Source organism: Octopus sinensis, unplaced genomic scaffold, assembly GCF_006345805.1.
Source record: "Octopus sinensis unplaced genomic scaffold, ASM634580v1 Contig16858, whole genome shotgun sequence".
NCBI classification, from domain to species: domain Eukaryota; kingdom Metazoa; phylum Mollusca; class Cephalopoda; order Octopoda; family Octopodidae; genus Octopus; species Octopus sinensis.
In genome coordinates, this window is record NW_021834630.1 from 22,501 (window position 1) to 42,500 (window position 20,000).

The 20,000-nt window shown below is 39.3% G+C and overlaps 1 long non-coding RNA gene across 2 annotated transcripts in view; it reads left to right on the top strand.

Annotated features, from left to right (window-relative positions):
- LOC118761731 overlaps positions 1–2,627 on the top strand; it is a 14,258-nt gene extending 11,631 nt beyond the window's left edge. The window contains exons 1-2 of one of the 2 annotated variants that reach the window (XR_004997597.1): positions 353–384; positions 2,468–2,627. This is a non-coding gene — a long non-coding RNA (uncharacterized LOC118761731). Of the gene's footprint in view, positions 1–352; positions 385–2,467 lie in introns of those variants that run through there. The other variant, XR_004997598.1, reaches the window with a different exon arrangement.
- Positions 2,628–20,000: the final 17,373 nt, after the last annotated feature.

A 20,000-nucleotide genomic window follows, 5' to 3' on the forward strand; every position in this document is an offset into this window, starting at 1 on the left:
CGGCCCTTTAAAAAACAGGTACAACAGAAACAGGAAGTAAGAGTGAGAGAAAGTTTTGGTGAAAGAGTACAACAGGGATCACCACCATCTCCTGCCGGAGCCTCGTGGAGCTTTAGGTGTTTTCGCTCAATAAACACTCACAATGCCCGGTCTGGGAATCGAAACCGCGATCCTACGACCGCGAGTCCGCTGCCCTAACCACTGGGCCATTGCGCCTCCTCTTTACCTACACGGTCGTGTCTTCATTTACACTCTCTTTATGTTAGTTACTGCACTTTCATCGCCTTTCCTGCAGGTACCATATTCTCTGTCATTAATCATCATTATCATTATTGAAACAGCGAGCCGGCAGAATCGTTTGCACGCCGGACGAAATGCTTAGCGGTAATTTCGTCTGCCGTTACGTTCTGAGTTCAAGTTCCGCCGAGGTCCACTTTGCCTGTCATCCTTTCGGGGTCGATTAAATAAGTACCAGTTATGCACTGCGGTCGATATAATCGACTTAATTCGTTTGTCTGTCCTTGTTTGTCCTCTCTGAGTTTAGCCCCTTGTGGGTAGTAAAGAAATAGGTATTTCGTCTGCCGCTACGTTTTCAGTTCAAATTCCACCGAGGTCGACTTTGCCTTTCATTCTTTCGGGGTCGATTAAATAAGTACCAATTACGCACTGCGGTCGATATAATCGACTTAATTCGTTTGTCTGTCCTTGTTTGTCCCCTCTCTGTTTAGCCCCTTGTGGGTAGTAAAGAAATAGGTATTTCGTCTGCCGCTACGTTTTCAGTTCAAATTCCGCCGAGGTCGTCTTTGCCATTCATCCTTTCGGGGTCGATAAATTTAGTATCAGTTGCGCGCGGAGATCGTTCTAATCGACTGACGTCCTCCCCCAAGATTTCTGTGGCTGAAGAGGAGATAATCACTCCAAAACGCTTGCATCTCACAATCTGGGTAGGCGGCACTGCGAGCCGATCTAGGTATATTTACACCATTTGTCTACAACGAGAAATTTTCATCGTAACAAAACACAGTGAATGGCTTGTTTACGAGTTCGAACGTGTCACTAGCATATTCAAACTGATAAACATTGCATTATTGTACTGTACTTAACCTTGACGTTCAAGAGTTAAATCATTGTTGTTTATTGCCTTTGTTATTTCCTCGATACTGAATTCTATTCCCACTCTGTGTCTTATGATGTATATTGATGTTGTGTCGGTGTATTATGTTGTTACGTTGTGTTGGTGTATAATGTACGAGTGTGATCTGGGTTTTTATTAGGTTGACAGTTTCAGTTGTCTAATTTGTTTTACATTTTTTTTAATGCAGTCTCGTGAGGTATGGATTTAGAAGTGTCTACAATAACATTGACGCTGCCATTTCAATATTTTCGATTGTGAATGTTGAATTATGAGAAATGTAATTATAACACTTGGTGGAAAGTGGTTCCCCGGGGATTTCATGAAGCTTGTAAAGTACTTTTTCAATCTTTGATACATGATTGTACAGTGGCGATGGACATATAGTCAGCATAGATTTGGAATAGTGCTTGCTACGTGCTCATAGTAGCTTGATGCTTTGTCAGATGATGTCTAGAAATTTCCATTTTATTAACTTGATAGAATAACTAACTGGAATTTCGTCGGTTACGACGACGAGAGTTCCAGCTGATTCGATTAACGGCCTGCGGTTGAATTTAACGTGCAAGTAGCTGAGACTTCACTAACACGCGTACCCTTCACGTAATTCTAAGAGAAATTCAGCGTGACATAGAATGTGACAAGGCTGGCCCTTTAAAATACAGACACTACTCATTTTTGGCAGCTGAGTGGACTGGATTAATGTGAAATAAAGCGTCTTGCTCAAGAACACAGCACGCTGCCGGGAATCGAACTCATGAACTTACAATCGTGAGCTGAACACCCTAACTAGTAAGCCACATATCTTCACCATGTTGATACGTGGTGAATTTTCTAATTTTCATCTCTAAAATTTTTCATGTGAAATACGTCACTAATTTAATTTCTAGTGTGTCAGTAATGAATTAACATCTATTAAGTCGTGAAGGTGGCAAGCTGGCAGAAACGTTAGAAACGCCGGACGAAATGCTTAGCGGTATTTCGTCTGCCGTTACGTTCTGAGTTCAAATTTCGCCGAGGTCGACTTTGCCTTTCATCCTTTCGGGGTCGATATATTAAGTACCAGTTACGCACTAGGGTCGATATAATCGACTTAATCCGTTTGTCTGTCCTTGTTTGTCTTCTCTGTGTTTAGCCCCTTGTGGTAATAAAGAAATAGGTATTTCGTCTGCCGCTACGTTCTGAGTTCAAATTCCTCCGAAGTCGACTTTGCCTTTCATCCTTTCGGGGTCGATTAAATAAGTACCAGTTATGCACTGCGATCGATATAATCGACTAAATCCGTTTGTCCTCACTGTGTTTGGCCCCTTGTGGATAGTAAAGAAATAGAAATAGGTATTTCGTCTATCTTTACGTTCTGAGTTCAAATTCCACCGAGGTCGACTTTACTTTTCCTCCTTTCGGGGTCGATAAATTAAGTACCAGTTGCGTTACTGAGTTCGACCTAATCGACTGTCTCCCTGCCCCAAAATTTCGAGCCTTGTGCCTAGAGCAGAAGCAGAACCATTTTTATAGGGCATTTTAAACATGACCACCACATCTGTTAGTTTATTTAGGCCTACATTGTCTGATGTGTATTTCGCCATTTAGATCTCCGTAAGGGTTTCCATCAATATAAACAGCAGGACGGTGGCCACAGAATTCAAAATGGGCAGAGGTGTCTTTAATAACCTACTTGCCGACTGGACCGGCCTCGAAAATGAATGATGTTGGGACGTACGAGCGAGCGAGCGAGCGAGCGAGCAATACTGGACTGGCCGGGTGACATGTTGCGCGACCGGAGGCGAGGTGATTTTCTGATGTCTGGTCCAGTAACGACGGTTCTAAGTAAGTCAATTTTGTGGTTGCCATTGTATATAGTGATGTGAGATCGTTGTCAGGATCGGGCATTTTGACAAATAAATAGATAAATACATAAATAAATAAATAGTTAAATAAATAAATAATGGCGGTATTCCAACTTTTTTTTTTGTGTGTGTTTCAGTCGCCTTGATTCTGCGCATGTCTAAGTGAAGTTTAGATAGTTTGTGTTACTTAGGTACTTATATACTTAGATAGGTTTCGGCCAGTATTGGTGCAGGCCATGATTAACTTAACAACATCAAAAGCGAAGACATTTAATCACGTTTCATCATTACGGGACCATAGCACATCAAAGGAAACGGTTTAGGCACCTATGTTTGGAGAGATATATCCGGACGCAGATGGTTTATCTGGAATTTGTTGTCTTGGAAACATTTGAATATTACGAGCTCTTTTTCTTTCCTCGTGTGTCTTGGCATGATGTTAAAGGGAGCAGGCCCATTAATGTTCTGTCTTAGTGTTCTAATGTAGCGTGACGCGAGTTCGATTTTTGTAGAGGACAGGCGCTAACATTATTTTCGGATCTTTTCGGTTTGAACGGCAGTTTTTTAAAATAATTTCCACGTAACTAAACACTTTTAAACTTCGTATACTGGTAGAATGTGTTTATAAAACATCTTTTTCTCTTGTTTTTTTTGAGAAAATTCTATAGTTTGTAAGATATTTGTTGTTTTTTATCTTCAATTTCTGCAATTTCAACCAATCAATGACGTTTATTGAGGTAAAAAAAGAAACATTCGGTGCCATATGAATATGTCTCCCGTTTAAGAAACAGATTGGGTTTATTTACATTTCTGAAGAAAAAAAAGATACCCTTCCCCCTACCCCTAACTAACCCTAACCCTAAAACAGATTGAAATGCAATAGATCGATACTAGGGTCATAATTATGGGTGACAATTTCATATGACACCGCTTGAAAAAACTGCCGTTCAAACCGAAAAGATCCTCATTTTCCGCGTCATACAGATGATACAGCATTCACAGAGTTTGAGCTCCTCAGGTCGATGTGTGTGTGTGTGTGTGTACGTGCGTGCGCGCTTGACCTCTGGGGTACTTCAGTTTTGTTTCGTGCGGGAACGTTATTTAGACAGGTTTGAGTACAGCTACTGAGATACCCCAAACGTGTCTGCGCTCATATTGAGCTTTTTGCATAAGGGACGCGCTCGAATTTTGTCGGTGTGTGTGACAAGAATAGAGGTGGGTGGAAGCGATTTTTCAAAGTTCTTGTTTTTTTCTTTTTGCTGTTGGTTTGGTTTTTTCTGCGTTCTTCCATTTTAAGAGAATAGGGTTTAGTTTGACGTAACCTGGACGCAAAATCTTGCAAGTAGACTGACAATAGCGGAGACTCAATCGTTGAATGATAATACATACACACACAAACACACGCAATCACACACACACACACACATAATTATCAAGCTATGTAGCGCGCGCACTCACACACACACGCGCACTCACACACACACACACACACGCGCACTCACACACACACAAACACATATATACATATATACATATAGAAGGCGGCGAGCTGGCAGAAACGTTAGCACGCCGGGCGAAATGCGTTGCCGTATTTCGTCTGCTGTTACGTTCCGAGTTCAAATTCCGCCGAGGTCGACTTTGCCTTTCATCCTTCCGGGGTCGATAAATTAAGTACCAGTTACGCACTGGGGTCGATGTAATCGACTTAATCCGTTTGTCTGTCCTTGTTTGTCTCCTCTGTGTTTAGCCCCTTGTGGGTAGTAAAGAAATATATATACATATATGAATATATACACACACATATACACACACATGTATGTATGTTTGCGAAAATGGATTTGTAAGGTATGTATCATAAACCACCGTTTATGTGCGTTATACACACATAAAAATGTGAATATATGTGTGCTGTGTATTTTTGTAAATACGTATGTTCGTATATACATTTACACATATATACATACACCACACACACATTTATATATGTATGCATGTATATGTGTATATATATATTTATATATACACGTGTGTGCGTGTTTGAGTGGGCGTATGCTTGTACGTATGTTTATGTGTGTGAACGCTTAAATGTTTCAAGAATGTGTACCAGGTTGATGTGTCCCTGAGATATTCTAAATATGCAAGAAAGAAAGTGGGGGATCGAGAGAGGAAAGACAGAAAGGAAGAGAAAATAGAGAGAGAAAGAGAGAGAGAAAGAGAGAGAAAGAAAGAGAGAGAGAGGGGGGAGAGAGGAGAGAGAGAGAGAGAGAGAGAGAGAGAGAGAGCAAGACCGAGCGATACAGAAAGGCAGGTTTGACAGAAATGCGAGTTTTGAAGATCTTTACTGATTTTAGCGTATCTGTAGTGTAGGAGGAATGTTTCGGGTAAATGAAATGAAACCGCCTGTCGTAAACCACTACACAAAAGTTGAATTGTAGTAGTAGTAGTAGTGGTGGTGGTGGTGGTGGTGGTGGTGTGGTGGTGTTGCTTACGTTACCTGGTACCGGTGCAAAGATATCTCTGCTTTGAACTTCGCAACTAATAAAAAAAATGGTAAATATTCTTCTAAAGCAAACATGCTTCCTGAACACTTCACTACGTACATGTAAGATATTTTCTTTTATAATTATCTGAATTCCTATCATAAAGAAGGAGTTGGTTTCTAACGAAGAAACAAAAAAAGAAAAACAAAGAAACAAATGTCTATCACTGCAAATTAGATTACACTTATGATGAAAAATTTCCAGTGGACTTTAGGAAAGCCTTGCATATTTTTACCGTTCTGCTTACAAATTGTCAATTTGCAAAATGGAGACTTTACGAGTTTGTCACTTTGACGTTTGATGACATAACCGAGTTTACATGATTATGTATGAAGATAAAAAGTGGTGGATAAATGGTAGTAGTAGTAGTAGTAGTAGTAGTAGTAGTAGTAGTAGTAGTAGATACATACATAGATTGATGAGTAGATAGGTGGATAGATAGGCAGAGAGATATAAGAACAAGCAGACAGACAGATCGGTGGATAGATAGATTGATAGATCTACCGAACAGCTTAGTTACGGGAACGTAAACACACCAACACCGGTTGTTAAGCAGTGGTGGGGGACAAACACATACACAAGGAAACGAATCCAAATAGAAAAGTCCCAGGTGTTTTGTCCAGGAGGGTTTTGTCCGGATCCCATAAATTAATTGTGACTTTTTTTTCCTGTGTGTGTTTTTTTTTTGCTAGCCAGAATTGTGACGTTATTACTATGACTTTCTTTCCTGTGACTTTATTACCGGCCATCAAGGATACACGAGGATATATATATATATATATATATATATATATACGACAGGCTTCTTTCAGTTTCCGTCTACTAAATCCATTGACAAAGCTTTGGTTGACCCAAAGGTATAGTAGAAGACACTTGCACGAGCTGCCACGCAGTGGGACTGAACCCGGAACCATGTGGTTCTTACTACGTAGCCGCACCTGCACCTATATATATATATATATAATAAATATAAGAGAGTGGTCACTATATTGATCACTCTAGCACCAGTTAATCCAAAAGGTTTCAACCACGAAAATACATGTTTATAGTATCTAATTCTCTCACCCTTATTAATTAATTATATATATATATATATATATATATATCCATAAATAGACAGGGAAAAAGACAGATAGATATGTGATACACGTGATTGAACGAAGAAAATTACATTCACAGCGCGCGCCGCCACACACACACATACACACATGCACACACACACACACACCACAACACACACACACACACACACAATGGAGGAAGTGAGAAAGAGAGAGATGGTAGATTGACAGAGACAGATAAATAAACAGGTATAGATAGATATGTTTCTTTATTAGCCACACAGGGCTGCACACAGACAGAACAAATTACAAGGTAGAGCTTTTTTTTGAAGGTTTAAAAAAAAAAAAAGGAAGGGGGAGTTTCGATCAAAAGGGATCGTAAAAGGAGAGAAAGAGGAGCAGGACAAAAAAAGGGGGGTTAAAAAAAAAAGGGGGAGAGGAAAAAAAAATTGATCAATAGGGATCGTTATCACAGAAATGTCAATATGAAGTGTAAAGGGGAGGACAGGTGAGGTTTACCGTGGAAAGAAAAGCCTACCGAAAAAGACCACGGTTAACCTCGGTTAATGGAGTCACATGTATATTTCTTTTTTTTTTTTGCGAATAAGCAACTCTCTGTTTTCAATTTCTGGGTCATAGGATCATGCTCAAGGTGGCTTCGTCATTCATACGTGCCATTCTTGCTACATTCACCCATCTTTTTTTAAAACATTCGCTAGACAAAACTTGCCTCTGGCCCGAAAGTCGTCCTGAACAGGCGGGTCAGGTACTCCTCGTCGACGTCCAGGTTCGCCCCGAGCTCGTCGTCGTACCTCCCCTCCACTAAACCCCTATAGAATGCTTTGGTTGTGTTGAAGTCACTCAAGGTCGACCCAGGACGGCAGAGTTGCTTGAGAGCAACGCGACACTCAGATAGATAGATAGATAGATAGATAGATAGATAGATAGATAGATAGATAGATAGATAGATAGATAGATAGATAGACAGACAGACAGACAGACAGACAGATAGATAGATAGATAGATAGATAGATAGATAGATAGATAGATAGATAGACAGATAGAATCTACAATAAACGTATAGGATTACAGCCAAATGACGCCGTAAGAAGGTACAAGAGAGGATAAGATGAAAAAGAAGTAAGAAAAGACAGAGAATTATAGCAAATAAAGGCAAATGTAGCTTGTTTGCAGTGTTATTTAATATTCTTGGCTAAACAATGAATAAACGAATGTGTGTGCGAAGAATGCATGACTGACGGAATACAAGAAGCCGGCATCATGCAAGTCTCTGTTATTTTATACGCTTTTGCACCTACTATTTTACATGTTACCCCGGTGCACAAGGGCGTCATTATCTAGTGCGTTCTAATTTTACTATATATATATATATAATATATATATATATATAGTAAAATTAGAACGCACTAGATAATATATATATAATATATTATATACATACATATATATATATATATATTATATACATACATATCTCTTTTTTTTTTACTCTTTTTACTTGTTTCAGTCATTTGACTGCGTCATGCTGGAGCACCGCCTTTAGTCGAGCAACTCGACCCGGGACTTATTCTTTGTAAGCCCAGTACTTATCTATCGGTCTCTTTTGCCGAACCGCTAAGTGACGGGGACGTAAAACACCAGCATCGGTTGTCAAGCATGCTAGGGGAACAAACACAGACACACAAACATATTCACACACACTTATATATATATATACATATATACAACAGGCTTCTTTCAGTTTCCGTCTACCAAATCCACTCACAAGGCATTGGTCGGCCCGGGGCTATAGCAGAAGACACTTGCCCAAGATGCCACGCAGTGGGACTGAACCCGGAACCATGTGGTTGGTTAGCAAGCTACTTACCAAACAGCTACTACTCGCGCCTGTATATATATATATATATATATATATATATATATATATATATATATATATATAGTAAAATAGAAACGCAACTAGATAATGACACCCTGTGCACCGAAGTAACATGTAAAATACTATATATATATATATATATATATATATATATATATATATATATATATATATATATATGTGGAGGCGCAAATATATAATAATTATATATATGATGATGATGGTGATGATGATAATATATATATATCATCGAAACCGCGGTTTCGATTCCCAGACCGGGCGTTTATTGAGCGAAAACACCTAAAGCGCCACGAGGATCTGGCAGGGGGTGGTGGCGATCCCTGCTGTACTCTTTCGCCACAACTTTCACTCTTTCTTCTGTTGGCCTAGTCGGTCACGGTGATATATATATATATATATATATATATATTATATATATATATATATATATATATATATAATATATATATATAATTTATATTTATTTGAGTAGTTGAATGAATTATCTTATTAAGGATAATTCGAAAGATAACCGATACCTGGGTAGCAAATTCATATCAAAAGAGCACGGTTGAAGCTACGTCCCTAGGGCATAGACTACGTGTCTTCGTGCGGAAATTTGTATGTTTATTTTAAAATTATAAGTATATGAAAGAATGTAGTTGAACGACTAGTTAACAAATTTGTTAACTAGTCGTTCAACTCCATTCTTTCATATACTTATATATATATATATATATATATATATAGAGAGAGAGAGAGAGAGAGAGAGAGAGAGAGGGGGGGAGTATATATAGATAGTAGGAAAATTAGAGAAATTGGATCTTTACCTTTTGACCTACAAATTTAAAAACAATTTTTTTGTAACTAAACATTTTCAAACTTCGGACACTGGTAGAATGTGTCATATAAAACATCTTTTACTCGGAGCATTTTTGAGAAAAACTTATGTTTACGAAGTAATTTTACGTTAAAGTTGTCGTATTTCGGTAATTTCAACCAATCAATGACGTGTATTCAGCTGAATAAAATTACTGCCGTTGTTTGTCAACAAGAACCTCCGGCAGTGTATTTTTTTGTTTGTCACTGTTATGTATGATAACCCTAACCCTAACCCTGAAGCCCTAACCCTAAAACCATAACCCTAAACCCTAGCCCTAACCCTGAATCCCTATTCCTAACCCTGAAACCGTAGCCCTAACATCATTCATCATCATTGTTCGACCGTGGTCGAGACAATGGAATTTACCATGCTACGCCAGACTTCACGGTCTATCATGGCATTACGGAGGTCCTGTTGCTGGATGCCTGTATCCCTGGAGATTACATCAGGGTAGGAGAGTGTGCGCCCTCTGGTATTGCGAGTAGATGGCTTCCAGAGGAGAAGAGTAGAAATTACTTCTTTTTCAGCTCTACAACAATGTCCAGCAAACTGGACTCTCCTACCTTTCACAAGAGATGACACAGGTGGTAGCCCTAACACTAAAACCCTAACCCTAACACCCTAACCCTAAAACCCTAACCCTAAAACCTTAAAGCTAAAACCGGTACAAACGCACGAAATATCATAAATAATAGTGACAAACGAAAAATACATCGCCGATAGTTGTTGTTTCCCTAAGAACACTGTTTTCTGGAGCTATACTAGGCTGGGTTTTATGCCTATTTCCTCTATCCATCTGTTCAAATCTTTAGGGATAGTTCCTAATCCACCTATAGCTACTGGGATACATTTTACCCACACTTTCTCCATCGTCTATGTCACTCAATGAATAGGGTTTAGTAATTGGTTATTTTCTCTGTACTTCTCATATTGATTTTCTCATCATTTGGAACTGTGAATTCAATTATCTGGCATTTTTATTCTCTTTATGTTACTACTGTTTAAATCAGGCCGGGTTTTTTTTTTTCCATGAGCAACCCTCGAACATCTCCATATTGAGGATTACACATTGTTGATCTTTTTCATTAATTGTTAATCTTGTTTACACGCAAAACCTCACAACAACAACAACAACACGCACACATACACACACACACACACACCACACGTGTGTGTATATTTGTTCCCCCACCACCATCTTTTGACAACCGATGCTGGTGTGTTTACGTCTCCGTAACTTAGCTGTTCAACATCTCCATATTGAGGATTACACATTGTTGATCTTTTTCATTATGTTAATCTTGTTTACACGCAAAACCTCACAACAACAACAACAACAACAACACAAACACATACACACACAAACACACACACACACGTGTGTGTCTATTTGTTCCCCCACCACCATCTTTTGACAACCGATGTTGGTGTGTTTACGTCTCCGTAACTTAGCTGTTCGGCAGAGGAGACTGATTGAATAAGCACCAGGCTTACAGGGAATAAATCCAGGGGTCGATTTCTTCGACTAAAGGTCGGTGCTCCAGCATGGCCACAGTTAAATGACTGAAACAAGTAAAAGAATACTAGAATAACATTCCGTACCACTAAACCAAGATGGTTCTTTGAATATGTACGATGTATTTTAAGACTGAATAGTAATTTTGTTTACGTTTGCGTAACTGAGATATTTTGGTTGGATTATACAGTTATCGGTTTTACGCTTCTTTCTATATTCTGTAACTGTTACAATAGAAAAACATTTCTCATGGCAGCAGCACACAATTTACAGATGCTAACATTTTTTATTGTGTCTGGGGACTATTGAAAAGATTGCAAGACGCAACCAAAATTTTAGGAAAATAAAAATAAGGAATAAGTGGAAATTTTACCAGTGAGTGTGTTAAATTATAAGGCACACAAAGAAAATGACTCTCCCCAGACATAACAGAATATGCTCCGGATCTTTTCGGTTTGAACGGCAGTTTTTAAAAATAATTTCCACGTAATTAAACACTTTTAAACTTCGTATACTGGTAGAATGTGCTTATAAAACATCTTTTTCTCTTGGCTTTATTGAGAAAATTCTATAGCTTGTAAGATATTTGTAGTTTTTTTTTCTTCAATTTCTGCAATTTCAACCAATCAATGACGTCTATTGAGGTTTAAAACATTCTGTGCCGTATGAATATGTCTCTCGTTTAAGAAACAGATTGGGTTTATTTACATTTGTGAAGAAAAAAAGGTACCCTTCCCCACCACCCCTAACCCTAACTAACCCTAACCTTAAAACAGATCGAAATGCAATAGATCGATACTAGGGTCGTAATTATGGGTGACAATTTCATATGACACCGCTAGAAAAAACTCCCGTTCAAACCGAAAAGATCCTATGCTCCAACACCCGAACTCACATAAAGAATCTTGCGAACCAAATCCAAAAACGAAATACATTTTTAAATATTTTCTGTGAAGTTTTCACGGGTCCACCTGGTTATTATTATTATAATACGAAAGCCATTAAATGCTATTACAGGTTCGTTTTCTTGAGGTTTGGTGACAACAAGTGTCTTCAAATTTCAAGAATCATTCTTGGGTTTCTTGCAGGGTACAGTAATATACTTTTCTGCAAGTCAGCAATGCAACTTTCAGTTCCTATCTATCCCAGGCTCTTCAGGTAGTAGTTTTGATGTGCCATGTGCACCAGTTACCACTATCTACCTACGTATCTATCTATCTCTTTGTCTATATTCCCCAAAGAAAAGCTCTACCTTGTAACTTGTCCCATCTGTGTGCAGCCCTGTGTGGCCAATAAAGAAACTTATCTCTTTGTCTATATTGATATCAATCCATCATATTCGCATATTGTTCATCTATGTATATATATCCTCTCTCTCTCTCTCCCTCTTTCTTTATTTCTATCTACCTGCCTACCTACCTACCTACTTGCCTACTTTTCAGTCCGTCTATCTATCTATCTATCTATCTATCTATCTATCTATCTATCTATCTATCTATCTATCTATCTATCTATCTATCTATCTATCTATCTATCTATCTATCTATCTGTCTGTCTGTTTGCCTGTCTAATAATCTATCTTTATCTATCTATTTGTCTATCTATCTATCTATCTATCTATGGCACATGGCACATCAAAACTACTACCTGAAGAGCCTGGGATAGATAGGAACTGAAAGTTGTATTGCTGACTCGCAGAAAAGTATATTACTGTATCCTGCAAGAAACCCAAGACCCTACCATCACCAAACTGGAACGCATACTCTTCCGCTTCTTGTGGAAGGGAAACGTTCCGATGGTTAGGCGATCCATTTGCTGCCAACACCCGCTAAATGGAGGGCAGGGCATGCCGTGGTTGATGATGCGCAGACATGCGCTGAGACTGCGACATCTCCGGCGCTTCATAGACAACGGTGAAAGGGGTGGTCGCCTTTTGTGCGGCGCGCTTTCCCGCAGCTCGTCTCCTTGGACGAACTACAGTCATGGATCAAGCAGAGACCGAGGCTAGGCGAATGGCACCGCGAGTGTCGCGTTGCTCTCAAGCAACTCTGCCGTCCGGGATCGAACTTGTGCGACTCCATCACAACAAAGGCATTTATAGAGGATTAGTGGAGGGGAGGTGCGACGACGAACTCGGGCAGAGTCTGGGCGTCGACGAGGAACACCTGACCCGCCTGTTCAGGACAATTTCGGGCCGGGACCTATGAACAATCACCAAAGATCCCTGGCCTGGCAGTGCTATCGAGAAGCATTACCTGTTCGGGATAAGCTCTACAGACACGGTTCCAGACACACTGGACCGACTTGCCGAGATGCGGTCAGAGCGACGAAACCGTTCTGCAGCACTCGTGCAATGTCCAACCATTTCCGACCTGTGGGCTTATGCCGAACGGCTGCTGTCACGTGTGGGACGAATCCGCCTATCGGCCGAGTCTATCGTGAGAATTGCTCCGCCCCCTTTCAACCGGGAAGGCAAGGCAGTTTTCATCGTACTGGTGGCCATGGTGAAAGAATGTGTGTGGTGGACTCGAGCGAAAGGATTAGAGACAAACACTTACCTCTCTGGCCAATCGCTCATCAACTTTTTCAAGTACCACTTGAAAAGGAAGGTGAGAATGGAGAGGGAAGTTTTGTCTCGCGAAAGATTCAAAAAAAGATGGGTGAATGTTGCAAAGATGGTGCGTGCTAGTAACGAAACCATTTTGAGCATGATCCTGTAGATCGTAAAAAAGAAAGAAAGAGAGCATTTTTGACCTCATGTGTTTATTTCTCCCTGACTGGGGTTCCGTGGTCTTTTCTGTAGGCTTTTCTTCCCACGGATGAACCCAATCTTGTTATATCAATGTTTACACCATTATTTCTGTGATACACGATTTTCTTTTTTTCCTTTTTTTCCTCCTCTCGATCCTTTTGATCGCAATTTTACATTTTTTTATTTTTTTCCACCCTCGAAAAGAAAAGCTCTGCATTTGTATTTGTCCCCTCTGTATTCAGCCCTGTGTGGCTAATAAAAGAAAGTTATCTATCTATCTATCTATCTATCTATCTATCTATCTATCTATCTATCTATCTATTTATTTAACTATCTGTCTGTTTATCTATCTATCTATCTATCTATCTATCTATCTATCTATCTATCTATCTATCTATCTATCTATCTATCTATCTATCTATCTATCTACCTACCTACCTATCTACTTGCCAGTCTACCTATCTGCCTACCTGTCTATCCTTATGACATGTGTTCTCCTATAATAAACCTTATACTTTATAACAGTTTGTATCGAGATTTATTGTCCAGCACTTTTCTCCTTTTTTTTTTCGTTCGCCATTCATCATAACATTATAGACTAATTGTTTATTTATGAAAGGTAAAACACAACACACCACACACACAACACACACACACTCACGCACACACAATCACACACACACTCACGCACACACACACTCACACACACACACACTTGTTTGCTTGCGTGTATTATGTACACATAACATAAATAATTCATATGAAGGAGGCATATATGTAATAATGTCCACAGTTATACGAACGTACGAATGGAGGACTATACATAGATATGTATGTGTGTGTGTATGTGTGTGCGTGTGTGCATGACTGCATGCGTGAATGTGCGTGTATATGTATGTGTATGTATGTGTATGTATATATATATATATATATATATAAATACGCAAGGCCACTTGTACTACTTTGAGTGTTTCTTGCACAATGGGGTGTTCTAAAAACTACCCAGGGCTGTTACTAACCACCCCTTCAACACCCAACACCAACACAACCACCCCAACTCTTCCATAGCAAACCCCCACCACCCCACCACCACCACCCTATCACCACCGCCTGCCCCTGCCGCCGCCGCCGCCGCCGCCACCATCACCACCACAACCAACACCTCCCACCTTACAATCGAACTCTTTCGCTCTTTGTTTACATTTTTCCTTCTTTTCTTTCTTCGTTTCTTCTCTTTCTCTCTCGTCTTCCTCTTCCTACCCATTCCCCACCCTGCCAAGAAAATCTCCACCCCGCGCACCCTCCCACCTCATCCGCCTTCGACATCCATCTCACCATCCCAGACAGGTGCTCTGAACGTTTGCTTTGTTAGAGACGTCACATTTATTGTCCGCCTGACTTCGAACGTGTAGGAAGTCCCAGCTGTCTCGTTAGTGACGTCAGCAAACTTTGCAGTCGAAAGTTCGAGTTAGAGTTACCCTCTCGTCGCTTCACATGTCAGCCGTCCCAGTATATATATTTCTTTACTACCCACAAGGAGCTAAACACAGAGGGGACAATCAAGGACAGACAAACGGATTAAGTCGATTACATCAACCTCAGTGTGTAACTGATACTTAATTTATCGACCCCGAAAGGATGAAAGGCAAAGTCGACCTTGGCGGAATTTGAACTCAGAACGCAGCGGTGGACGAAATACTGCAAAGCATTTCGCCCAGCATGCTAACATTTCTGCCATCTCGCCGCCTTCCCAGTATATAGGACAGACAGACAGACTATCGTTATTATTGTTGTTCTTGTCCCTCTCACTAACGAAATCTGTCCTGACAGAGCGCATCTTTGATCAAGTTATTCCTAGCGTGACGACACTAGGCAACCTTCTATCTCCTCGTTGATAATAGTAAAATGCGATTTGAGAAAGGTTTTCCTGCTTTTATTTCATCTTACTCTTTTACTCTTTTACTTGTTTCAGTCATTTGACTGCGGACATGCTGGAGCACCGCCTTTAATCGAGCAACTCGACCCCGGGACTTATTCTTTTGTAAGCCCAGTACTTATTCTATCGGTCTCTTTTGCCAAACCGCTAAGTAACGGGGACATAAACACACCAGCATCGGTTGTCAAGCAATGCTAGGGGACAAATACAGACACACAAACACACGTACGCATATATATATATATATACATATATACGACGGGCTTCTTTCAGTTTCCGTCTACCAAATCCACTCGCAAGGCTTTGGTCGGCCCGAGGCTATAGTAGAAGACACTTGCCCAAGGTGCCACGCAGTGGGACTGAACCCGGAACCATGTGGTTGGTAAACAAGCTACTTACACACAGCCACTCCTGGCCTTCTCTTCTATTAAATGAAGGAATATTTATTCGAAAGAGCGCTATTCCTAGCGTACCTTTCTTTTTAAATAAAAGAGTCCGATTTGAGGGAGTTTTGGCTGCCTTTTCTGGCAGTTCTTTCCTTTTCTTTAATGGAAGAATGAGATTTTGGAGTGCGAATAAACTAGAGTGTCAGCATCATGATCGTGAGATTGTGGTTTCGATTCCTGGACCGGGCAACGCGTTGTGTTCTTGAGCAAGACACTTCATTTCACGTTGCTCCAGTCCACTCAGCTGGCAAAATTGAGTAACGCTGCGATGGCCTAGCGTCCCGTCCAGCTGGGGAGCCCATACGCCATAGAAACCGGAAAACCGGGCCCATGAAAACTATGCTTTAAAAGGGCGCATTTATTATTTATTATTACTATTTCTTGTATGCCCTTCTTTTATTTCAATAATAGGGTGTGGTTTGAAGATTATTTCTGCTGCTATTTCTAACCGTTTTTTTTTTCAACAGCAGAATTTGATTTCAGGAAGATTTGGTTACTATTTCTAGCATGTCCTTTGTTTGTTTTTGTTATAACAGAACGAAACTACCTACATATTTAATGTGAATTCAAACAGCAACTAGGTCCCTTTGTTTAACATATGACTATAGGTCAGGATCACCAATGTGATTAATGCAGTGGCCAGGCGAGGCAGGTGAAATTGAGAACCGCATAAACACACCTACCAAAACCTCCCACCTGTCCAGTTGCCGGATAGCTGAATTTTCTTGATTTCTAATCTTGTATCTTTCATTTGTTTCAGTCGATAGACTGCGGCCATGCTGGGGCACCACCATGAAGAATTTTACTCTAATATTTTTCTCTTTTTAAACCTGGTACTTATTCTATCGATCTCTTTTGCCGACCTGCTAGATCGGGGAAGTAAACATGCCAGCATCGGTTGTCAAACGGTGGTGAAGGACAAATATAGTTACAAAGACACACACGCACACACACATGCGTTTCTATCTACCAAATTCAGTCACGAGGCTGTGGTCGGCCCGAGGATATAGGAGAAGACATTTGCCCAAGATTTCTCGCAGTGGAGCAGAACCTGGAAACATGTCGTTGAGAAACAAACTTATCCCCCTTTCTTTCTCTCTCTCTCTTTCTTTCTCTCTCTCTCTCTCTCTCTCTCTCTCTCTCTCTCTCTTCCCGTCTGTATGTATATGTATGTGTCTATGTATGTATGTATGTATGTATATATTATAATATATATATATATATATATATATAATATATATAAACATATGCATATGTATGTATGTATATATATATATATATGTATATATATGTATGTATGTATGTAATATATATATATATATATACTATATATATATATGTATGTATTATATATATATATATATATGTTATGTATGTATATATATATATAAATATATATATATAATATATATATATATATATATATATATATATTATGTATGTATGTATGTATATATATATATATATAATATATATATATATATATATATATTTATATATATATATATATATGTTACGGAGATGTACTCGCATATATATCTATCTATATATATATGTAGTATGTATGTATGTAATATATATATATATGTATATTTATATATATATATATATATGTGTATATATATTCATATATATATATATTCATATATATATATATATATATATATTCATATATATAATATGTATATATTTTTCTTTATATATATATATATAGGTGTGTGTATGTATGTATGCTTGTATATATATATATATATTATATATATATATATATAATATATATATATTATATTATATAGATATATATAATATATATAATATATATTGTGTGTGTGGGGTGGGTGTGTGTGTGTATACATACACACATATGACCTCGACCTACTTGGAAGCAAGCCAATTATACAGCGTCGGAATAGTGTGGTTTAGGTAGGGTAAATCTGTTCACCGTTCTGAACGGTGGTATAACTATATAACACTAGTGCTTAAATATATTTTACACCCAGGCGACTGGAGAAAAAAATAATGAGAAGGCCTGATAATTGGGTGTGTGGAGGTGAACAATAATTTCTCTGTCATAGAATATAATTAGGTACCGTTTAGAATTATTCTTCCATACACTAATGGTGTGTTTTTTTTTTTCCTTTTTGCTTTTATGTTTGTACTGTTAGTAGCCTAGTAATAGTATTTGTTATTGTTATTGTTTGGCTCCAAGTCAGCCCCCCTTCTAGCAATTCTGTGATGAAAGGCTCACCACTCAAGACTATCTCGTCCATTTTCTTAGGCATTATGTATCTGGAGGAGGGTGGTTTCCGTCAAGTTTCGGCACCCTGTCAATTCTTAACAGTATGGAGTTGAGGCCCTAAAGAAAAGAAGAAGTATCTGGAACTACAATATGCAATGTGTCTCTCTCTTTGGGTAATAGCGTGTAATTTAATCCTTTGCCTGGCCAAAGTATATTCTATAAGCTTATCTTAAATGCCCATGCTTCTTTTCAGACCTTGTGGCATACGCTCTTAGTAATGAAAAGCTTTCTCTTCGTAAGTTCCAATTATTTTTGGTTTGTTGAATAAATTGGGAATGTTTATCATACCCGACGCATGACACCGGGGTAAAAAACGCTATGTATCACATGTAATACACTTGTGATTCTCATGTGTTCTCCTATGTATCACTTGTAATTCTCATGTCCTATGTATCACATGTAATACACTTGTCCTATGTATCACTTGTAATTCTCATGTCCTATGTATCACATGTAATACACAGGAAAGGTAAAGGATTAAGTTGATAGGGTGTGATCTGAAGAATGTGGTTGCTATTTTTTGGGGCCTTAGTTTCTTTCATACGTTCTGAGTAATATAAAGCTCTCCTTTCTTAAGTCTCAAATTACTCTGGTATTTGAAGAAAAAAAATTGGTAATGTGTATTATACATGATGCGTGGACGCCAGAGAAATATGTCCGGTGTATCATATCTGATACATCGGACAGGTAAGGGTTGAAGATTTGATTACTTTTCCTAGTAGGTCGAACGATGATGTTGGAACTACAGTGCGTTGTGTATCTGGAGACACACCAGGTTGGTAGTGTCCTTTCAATTCCATCAGTAGTTGAGGCCCTAAGAAAGGAAATATCTAGGACTACAATATCCAACGTGTCCCCTTCCTTAGGGTATTATACCGGGTTCTCTCATCGCCTGGACAATCAATGTCCTGCAGGGTACAGCTAAATTTTACATATTTGTCAGGGGTCTGTGGAAAACGACCATCACCCTACAGCTGTCCGTGTGCAGGGTAAAACCTGAAGACTTCCAGTAACATCACTACTTGTATCCGTCTCCTCTTTCCCCATCGCCAGTGGATTTATGAATAAACTGTGATGGTATCGGTGTTGGTGCTCTTAGTGGTGTTTCGGTTCACTGGACAACCTGCACGAGAAGTGTTATTTTAGTGGTTTGCATGGTTTGTGCAGGTCCAGTCTCACTTTCCCGTCCTTCAAACTTGTATTGGTCTGGCGCAACAAGTACCCTGAGCCCAGTAGTTACCAGGATTCAGGATTTGTAAAGAGTTGCCTTCTCTTAAATGAATGGCTAAAAAGTTGACGAGCCTCATCTGCCCTGGGTCTCAGACATGCCAATTAGCCCATAGTTGGGACTCTGACAGGCGCTACTACACCGGGTCGGAGTAAATCTGAGAATAACAGTAGCTAAGAGATGGCTCCACACTCCTCAAAACCCGAACTAGAATGCCTGTACCGGATACAATTTAGTCATATCCAGGACATATTTAGGGAGTTAGGATGTAATATTAATCAGATTTGGTTACTTATCTAACAGGCCAAGCGACCCCATAGAAGCTACAGTGTTGGATCACATAGAAACTACAGGGCTGGATAACTTCTCCTTATCTCCTCAAAGATATACATCATCTCGAAAGAGTCCAGAAGCTGGCTACCCGCATGGTTCTTGGTCTCAAGCATTTGTCTTATGAAGA